We start from the raw sequence: 7,428 nt of genomic DNA, 5'->3' as shown, positions 1-7,428 counted from the left end.
ATGCAAGCTGGCGAGGAGGGAAACGGCAGCTTTCTGGAGGGAGATGCTGCCAACGGCTGGTGCTGCTTCAGGGATGCTCCCGGGAGGCCACCCTGCCTGCGGCACTGAACACGCACAAGTGACCCGGACATCTCACACGCACGCTGCGCTTTGCAAACCCTTTGCCTTAGACGGAGACGCACCGGCTTCTTGGAGGGAAGGGCAATGGCACGGACCCTTGGGGACTGTGGCGGGAGCAGAGCTGGGCATTGGGAGCGTGACGTGCCCCTTCAGCAGCTCTGCCTCGCCAGCAGCTTACAAATGGCTTTTACTACACACAGCACGTTTGTACTGGAGCAAATTATACTCTCCTCCTGTCGAGGAACTCGAGCTCCACCGCCGTTACAGCACAGAGCCCCTGCTGCTGCATGCAGCAACGTTATCTATTAATAAGTAGCCACTATTTTACGGAACACTGTGCCATCCGGCTGCAATCCGGCAGTACAGTCATCGATTACAGGTTATCAGACCCTGCACAAATGGCAGCGGCGCTGCACCTGTAGCGGCTGTGTTCGGTTTATGAACCAGCAAGCATCCCACCTCCTACCCCAGAGCCCCCAACCCACTGCGGGCAAAACGGGCTCGTATTTGATGCAGCTCCCATTCGTGCAGGCTGAGCACGCTCACCATGACCGAGTCATTCATGCCTCTCATCTGGAAGACGTCCATCGTGACCTCTGTGCGGTTGGAGACCTCATTGCTGCCTGTATGGTTGGATGGAGGGAGGTCGAAGTAGGTGCTGTCTGGCTCCCTGTGGAAAAGGTGATGGCACAGTCAGCCTTCCAGCTCTGCAGCGCAGCCTGAACCACCACCACCCAGCAACCTGCGATTCCCTTGAACCTTGCTCCCTTCTCAACTTCTCCCTCCGTCCTCTGCTTTTATTTTCACATGGCAGAGCAGGCTTTGCTCAGGCAAACTGGTGCCTGGTGGGTAAAGCAAGCAGAGACTTGGGAAGTTTTTCATTTACCCAGCTGCTCTAGCACATCTGTCACCTCAGGACGTCTTTAAGTGAAAGGATACCAAGGAAGAAAGAGGATGAAAGGAAGCACGGTCCTTCCCCCTTGCTTGATTAGAGTGTGAGGCTCAAAGGCCAGAAGACTCGCAAAAGTCTTGCTGTGACTAGAAGACATTTAATTTTAGAAAATATCCATTTTAATTAGGCAGCCACCAGGCCTCACGACCTCATGAGCGAAGACTGACAAGTAAGAGCGCATCCTCCCAGGCTTGGTGCCAGGGTCCCCTGCCACACCGCAGGCAAGGGTCCCAGCCGAAAGGGGACCTTTGCTCTGGCCCTGACATCATCTCCATGCAGCCCTGGAGCTCCGCATCAAAAAAAGGACCTATACATGAGACAGACAGCGTCATGTACCAAGGCCAGCTCTAAGGGCCACGGTTCAGGAAAACCAGCCGGGCGTGCCGGTGCTCGGCCGCGGCTGGCCAGGGCTGGCTCCGCGGGCAGCACCGCCGGGCGCGCTCTCCGCAGCCCCGCTGTGCCCACGGGGACAGGGGCAGGGGCCCCAGGGCGCTGCCGCGGCCGGTGGATGTGGAGGATGTGGGCCGGCTGCTCTCCTCTGCAGGAGAGGATGAGTCAGTATCTCCCCTTCCCAGCTGCGGCTGAGGCATTTCTGCTCCCCAAACACCTTTGCTTCGTCGAGCGAGAGGAAGCGTGCCCCGACGCTGACCTCCGACGTGCGAGAGGGCAGCCGTGCTGTGCGAAGGCTGCTCCACGCTTTGCAGCTCTCCTGCCTTTGCATTTACGGTGCGCATCGAAAACACCGGCAGCTGCACAACCCTTTTCAGAAACAGCGTCCGATACCTTGAAAAAAAGCTTGCGGGGCTCTGCTTTCAGCATATGCAAACTTCGCAGTCTTTGAACTGTCTAGCATCACCAGAGCAAAGGGGTCTGGCACGTGAAATGATCTGAGCAGAGAGATTGGAGCCTGGGAGCAAAATTCTGAATGTGGAAAAGGAATACGTGAAAACTGGAGCATGCAAAGGAACTTGTCTCCCTTGGGGCCACAGTAATGATATGTGCTAACACAGATTACAGAGCAAAGGGCCACTTCTGCCTCAGAATACACCTCAAGGCACGTGATCAACCACCACTTACAGCGTGCTCCAGAGGTGCTCAAACGTTGTGCCTTCATCAGCTGGAGATGACTGGGACATCTTCACAGAGGGGGAGTCTGACAACGGGTAGATGACTCTAGGGGCAAAGAGAAACAGCAAGGTTAGCATCGCCATCTCACGTCAGCAAAGCGGCCGGCTATGGGCCCCTCGTGGGGGGACGGTGGCCCTCACCCCCGCAGTGGGCTGCAGGCAAGGAGCGGCGTGCGGGAGGGGCGACCAAGCTCGGCCTGCCCTGGAGTCCGCTGCGCTGAAAGATGGCTTGCACAGGACAGGAGGCGACTGGAAACACCTTCGCTGCAGACCAGGACTACAGATAACAAAATAAAACTGCCAGGCTTTCCCGTAGGGGTGGTATTTCTGGTGATGACGTCGCGGGCCAGCGTTCTTACGAATACGTGCGTATTTTGGAAAGGGCTGAAGTGGCAGGGCGGTGGGAGGTCAGCCCATTTCTGCTAAGCCCTGATCCTGTGACCCAAGGCTCCCCTTGAAGATGTTTACGGCGTGCTTCAGTGTGGCTACAAACAGCTCGCCCGGCCCTGGGGAGGCTTCGCACAACTGTTCTTGGTAATCGCTTTGGACCGCTTCATTCAGCAAAGGGCTTAGACGCTCTGGTTAGACACAGCAATACCAAACTCTCGAGTATCGGCTCTCTGAATCAAACTGAAACCCCAAGCTGGGTGGCAGAAAAAAACACCTTGCAGCAAGCGTCAGAGCCGACGGCACCCTTGTTGCAGCCCCGGGTCTGGGCTGCTGGGCTGTGCAGTGTGGCCTCTGCTCTGGGGTGGGGAAACCCCCCTCCGCGAATCTGGGGAATACGGGAGAGACGTTCCTGTCTCGGAATCATGGAAGTGCCACAAATTCCGGCCACGGGCTGTACTCCGTAGGCTGGTATATGAAATATCCTCGGGTGCCACCGGCTCCGAGCAAGGTGTGCCAAGAAAGCGGGACTGCAGGAGCTCTGAGCACTGGCAGGAGCTCAGGCATCCCCAGTCGCCTGTGGCCACTTAAACGACTTCAAAAGAAGTCTGCCCGTGCTCTGTTTTGAGGTAGCCCTTCAGCCCTGATCCTGGTTTATCCATTTTAGGCACAGGGCAGCTTTTATCCCAGGAAGACGGTTTGCCAACAGGCTAACATATTTTTCTCGGGACGCTCTAGTTGCAAATGCCCACAAATCCGTAAAGGCATAAAGACAAGTAAGACACCCAGATGCATAATGCAAGTTTACTGTGAAGCCACAATGCAGATATGCGAAATCTTACTTGTTCAGACATTAAAATGACCTTCCCACTTCTAAGCAGCTTGCAAACATTATTGAAGGGAATATTATGCCCCCCCAGTAACGCAAGGCTGGAACGTTGCCTCTGCTTTGCAGACAGGGAAGCGTTACTGGGAGAAAGCACACCGTTCACCCGGGACGGCATAGAGGAAGGCTGTGGGAAAGCCCATCCTTCAGCCGAAGCCTTCTGAATGCTACTGCACAGGCATCACCAGAGTCATCCTCGGTCTGGTCTGTTCCTCTTGCCCCTGGACAACGTTTCTTGGCCTCTTTCAAGCGCAGAAGGAAGCACGCAGAGTACCTCGGCTCTCCCTTTGTGCCCCGCACCTCTCCGACCCCAGCAGCAGGAGCTGCAGATCTCGCGGAGCCATCTTGAGCCCCACGCTGCCTTCCTCTGCTGGCAGCCCCACCGTGCGATCGTCCTCCTCCTCCCTCACCCGCTCCCTGGAAGAAGCAGGACCACGACCCTGCCCTGGCTGATGCGGATGTTCCCCAGGCACCATCTGGCTACTCCTTTTACGCACGCCAGAGTTAGCATCTCATTTCAACTTGGTACCGACATCTAATAGTGAAAGCTTGAAAACTTCCTGCTTTTGGGGCTCAAGGCGCCGAGCACGAGGGCAGGCGCTTTCTAACTGAGTGATGCTCGCAGTCGCCCGGGCCCCTCTGAGTCAGCTGGGGACGGGGTGGCTGCAGGGGCCGGGAGCTAAAACGAAAGCGGGGCCGTGTCCCACAATGGCTGATCCTGCGGGCTGCTTTCTGCTGCGTCTGCGACTTGTCTGCAAGACACGGCATCCGCAGATGCTCTTCCAGGAGGGTTTGCCACAGCGGAGGAGGGCTCGTTCCCCGTGGGTCTCATCACAGAATAGCTAGCAGTGAGAGTCTGGTGTCCTCCCATCCCTCCTCGTCCCACGTGTGACGCACAGAGAAACGAAAGGACCTACGCGGCAGCTTTGAGAAAAGGAGAAGCCTAGAGCTGAGGCAGGCAACTGCTGGTGGCCTTACCCTGCTTCCATGCTGCTTTCCCTGGCCCAGGGCAGCGGCAGCTTCAGGAAGGAGCCAGGCCTTTCCCTTCAGCGGAGAAAGCACCTCCCCACCGCCCCGGCGGTGTGGTCATGATGGGTGACACCAGCTCTAACCACGTGGCTGCACTCGTTTTCAAAAGGAAAAAAATCTGAATATTTTAAGGGCGTTTTGGAAGTTCCCTTTCTCTTTCAAAGCACAATCGGCGCTTGCAAAGCCAGGCCAGTATCTTCTCACGTTTGAGCTCTAAACTCCGCCGTACAAAGAGAAGCTCGGGCTGTCGGCGTTGTTAACGCACATCCCTGCTGCAGTGATCATTGCACATCTTGGGAAAGCATCTCTGCAGCAAGAGTGACAGCCTGACAGCCGGGCATCTAAGACGAGAAAGAATCACAAAAGACTTTGCAAATAGTGCTCCCCGAGGTTGGCAGCGGTGCCGATGACAGTGTAATTTCCTCTAAAATGAGGTGCCATTTAGAGTCCCATTATGCAATGAACGGTGGAGGCATTCGCACTCAGGGAATTGGGGAAAGCGTTCTGATGGTGAGGTCCAGCAGAAGGAAAAAACATCCCATCGGAAGCAGTGGAGGCCCGGTGGCACAGCTTAATTAAAGGTGAACTAGGGCGAGCCTTAGAGACTAATTCTGCATTGTCAGAGCAGCATTACTAGATGGCTTGGATGTAATTACCTTCCCAGTGCCTACAGGCTATGTCAATGGCACTGGGAGGCGACTAACCTGGGGCTGAACACATCAGCAGTGGCAGAGCTAGAGATCGGCCACAGCCCAGGTTCAGCTTCTCTGTCACTTCCAGCCCCCCAGGTCCCTTCGGAGGCTATTTCGCCTCTGCCATAACTGTGTCAGCTCCCTGATGCCACCCGCTTCCCAGCACCAAAGGAAAGACCTGAAGTATCACCCTGGCTTCTGCCAAAAAGAGTTCTCTAGCCAAACCCCCACCGGGAGGATTTAACACCTCCAGAGACCCAAACCTGCTGATTAAACTGAAGCTCTCTTTGCCCAGGGAAGGGTGCAGCAAGGCTCCTCCGTCCCTTCTGCCTCGACGCAGCACGGAGGCGAGGGGGGATGCTTGGCGTGGCTGTCCGGGACAGCCGAGGCGCAGGGCTGGCACGGGGGCAGCTGGGGGAGCCTGCGGCAGGACGTACGCCGCATTTATTGCAGGCTTCTAGAGGAAGAAAGACTGAAACATGCAAACCAGGGGGTTTGGTGTTGGGCGCCAAGGCTGCTGGCGTGATTTGCCTGTTTTCACTTGGGAGAGCTGCTCTCCGCGTGCTTCCCCTCCGCCGTTCGCTGGATTGCTGCTTCCCTCTGTTGCTGGTCAGGGCATTGCAGGGAAACTGCACGGGGAAAGAAAGGGCCGGGGGTACGGAGACAAAGCCTGCGAAGAGGCAATCCACCACCTCCGCTTGCGTTGGGGCTCAGTCCCCGATGGCTTAGCACCGAGGCGGGGGCTGCCACCCCCCCGGGGCTGCGGGAGCGGGCTGGGTCGCTCCGGGGGCCGGTTCCTTCCGTCCACGTACCTTCCCTGTGAATTGCCACTGAAGTGGTTTCCAGAGGATTAGTGTGGAAATACTCACTGTCCTCAGTCTTTTCCCCACTGCTGTGACTTCGGCTAGATCCGAAACGCCGAGTCAGCCCCAGCTCAGCTGAAGCAGCCGTTTTTCCCCCAGCCCCAGGGACACAAGGAGAATGAAAAGCACGCACCGAGGTCCACTGCAGCCATCCCAAGACGGGAGAACAACTCTCTGGAGAAGCAGAGCAGATGAACTTGCATATATTCAACTGTGTTTCATTCAGCCCGTGGTTTGTGTTTTGACCGCAGAGTCTGAATATATTCTTAGAATTGTTACAAATTCAACTTCCTTCTTTCATCAATATATGGAAGGTAAAGGGTACCGCGGGTGTGACGAGGGGGCTGAAGCCTTGCTGAGAGTGATGCCTGGCAGCTGAGTTTCTGCAGTCTCTAGAAGGAGCATCTTTGATCTCACCATTAACTTTAAGCTTCAGTTTTAAGCACTTAGAAATGTCTGTTGCTATTTCACCTAGCAATAACGTATTCGTCACCGTCCTGCCACTCCGACAGCCCAGAATGAAATGTGACAGCATTTTGCAGCCCACCTTAAAGGGAGATAAATGCACAAAACCTGTATAACAAGGCTATTCCTGATTCCTAAAGACTCTTGGCCCACCCTGAGAGAAGACGTCTTTTGAGAGCCATTTCCAGCTCTCACATCGAGCTGCTGTGTATTGCTCGATGGTTTGTGAACCGGCCCCTGGACCTTCCCTCCTCCCCTCCTCTGCGCACCGAGAACCATCAGGCTCATCCAGCCCGCAGCAAATAACTTAATGTTCGCAAAATGTTGACAGATCCCAAGGTGCCAACACTACCCCGTGCTAGTGCTCATTTCTCCCAGATTATTAAATTCACACCTGCGAAACGAGGCTTGTAAAAGCGACCGAGAGCGAGCGAGCTTTCCTGCAGCACACCCGAATCTCAGGAGCCCTCCTTGGGGTCCAGCAGCTTATTAACAATTTTCTTTCCAAGGAGCAGGCAGGTTCGACAGAAATCCTCTCTGACGGATAGAGTCGTCGACAGGCAGCTCGTGATGGGGCAGGAGGCTAAACCAGCCAACTCTCCCTCCCTCCCTGGCAGCGAGCATCAGCCCTGCCTAGGGACCCGGCGGCAGGCAGCCAGCCTCAGCATCCTGCCGGTACCCAGCCCCACCTCTGCTTTTCCCATTCAAGCCTTGGCTGGTTTTTCCCCCGCAAGTGCTTTAACTCCAGATCTAAGGCACTTGGGAGCAAACTTTCCGAGACGCTTTAATATTTTGTAACTAGCCTACAAAGCAAAGCGGCCGCAAATCATCTTCCAGCTGCACTACCGAGCACTCGAGAGAGGGTCGTGCTGAGTAACTCATACACACAAATAGCAAGGGGTTTCCT

The sequence above is a fragment of the Mycteria americana genome, chromosome 18, assembly GCF_035582795.1.
Source record: "Mycteria americana isolate JAX WOST 10 ecotype Jacksonville Zoo and Gardens chromosome 18, USCA_MyAme_1.0, whole genome shotgun sequence".
Lineage (NCBI taxonomy): Eukaryota > Metazoa > Chordata > Aves > Ciconiiformes > Ciconiidae > Mycteria > Mycteria americana.
This window is presented reverse-complemented; position numbering follows the sequence as displayed.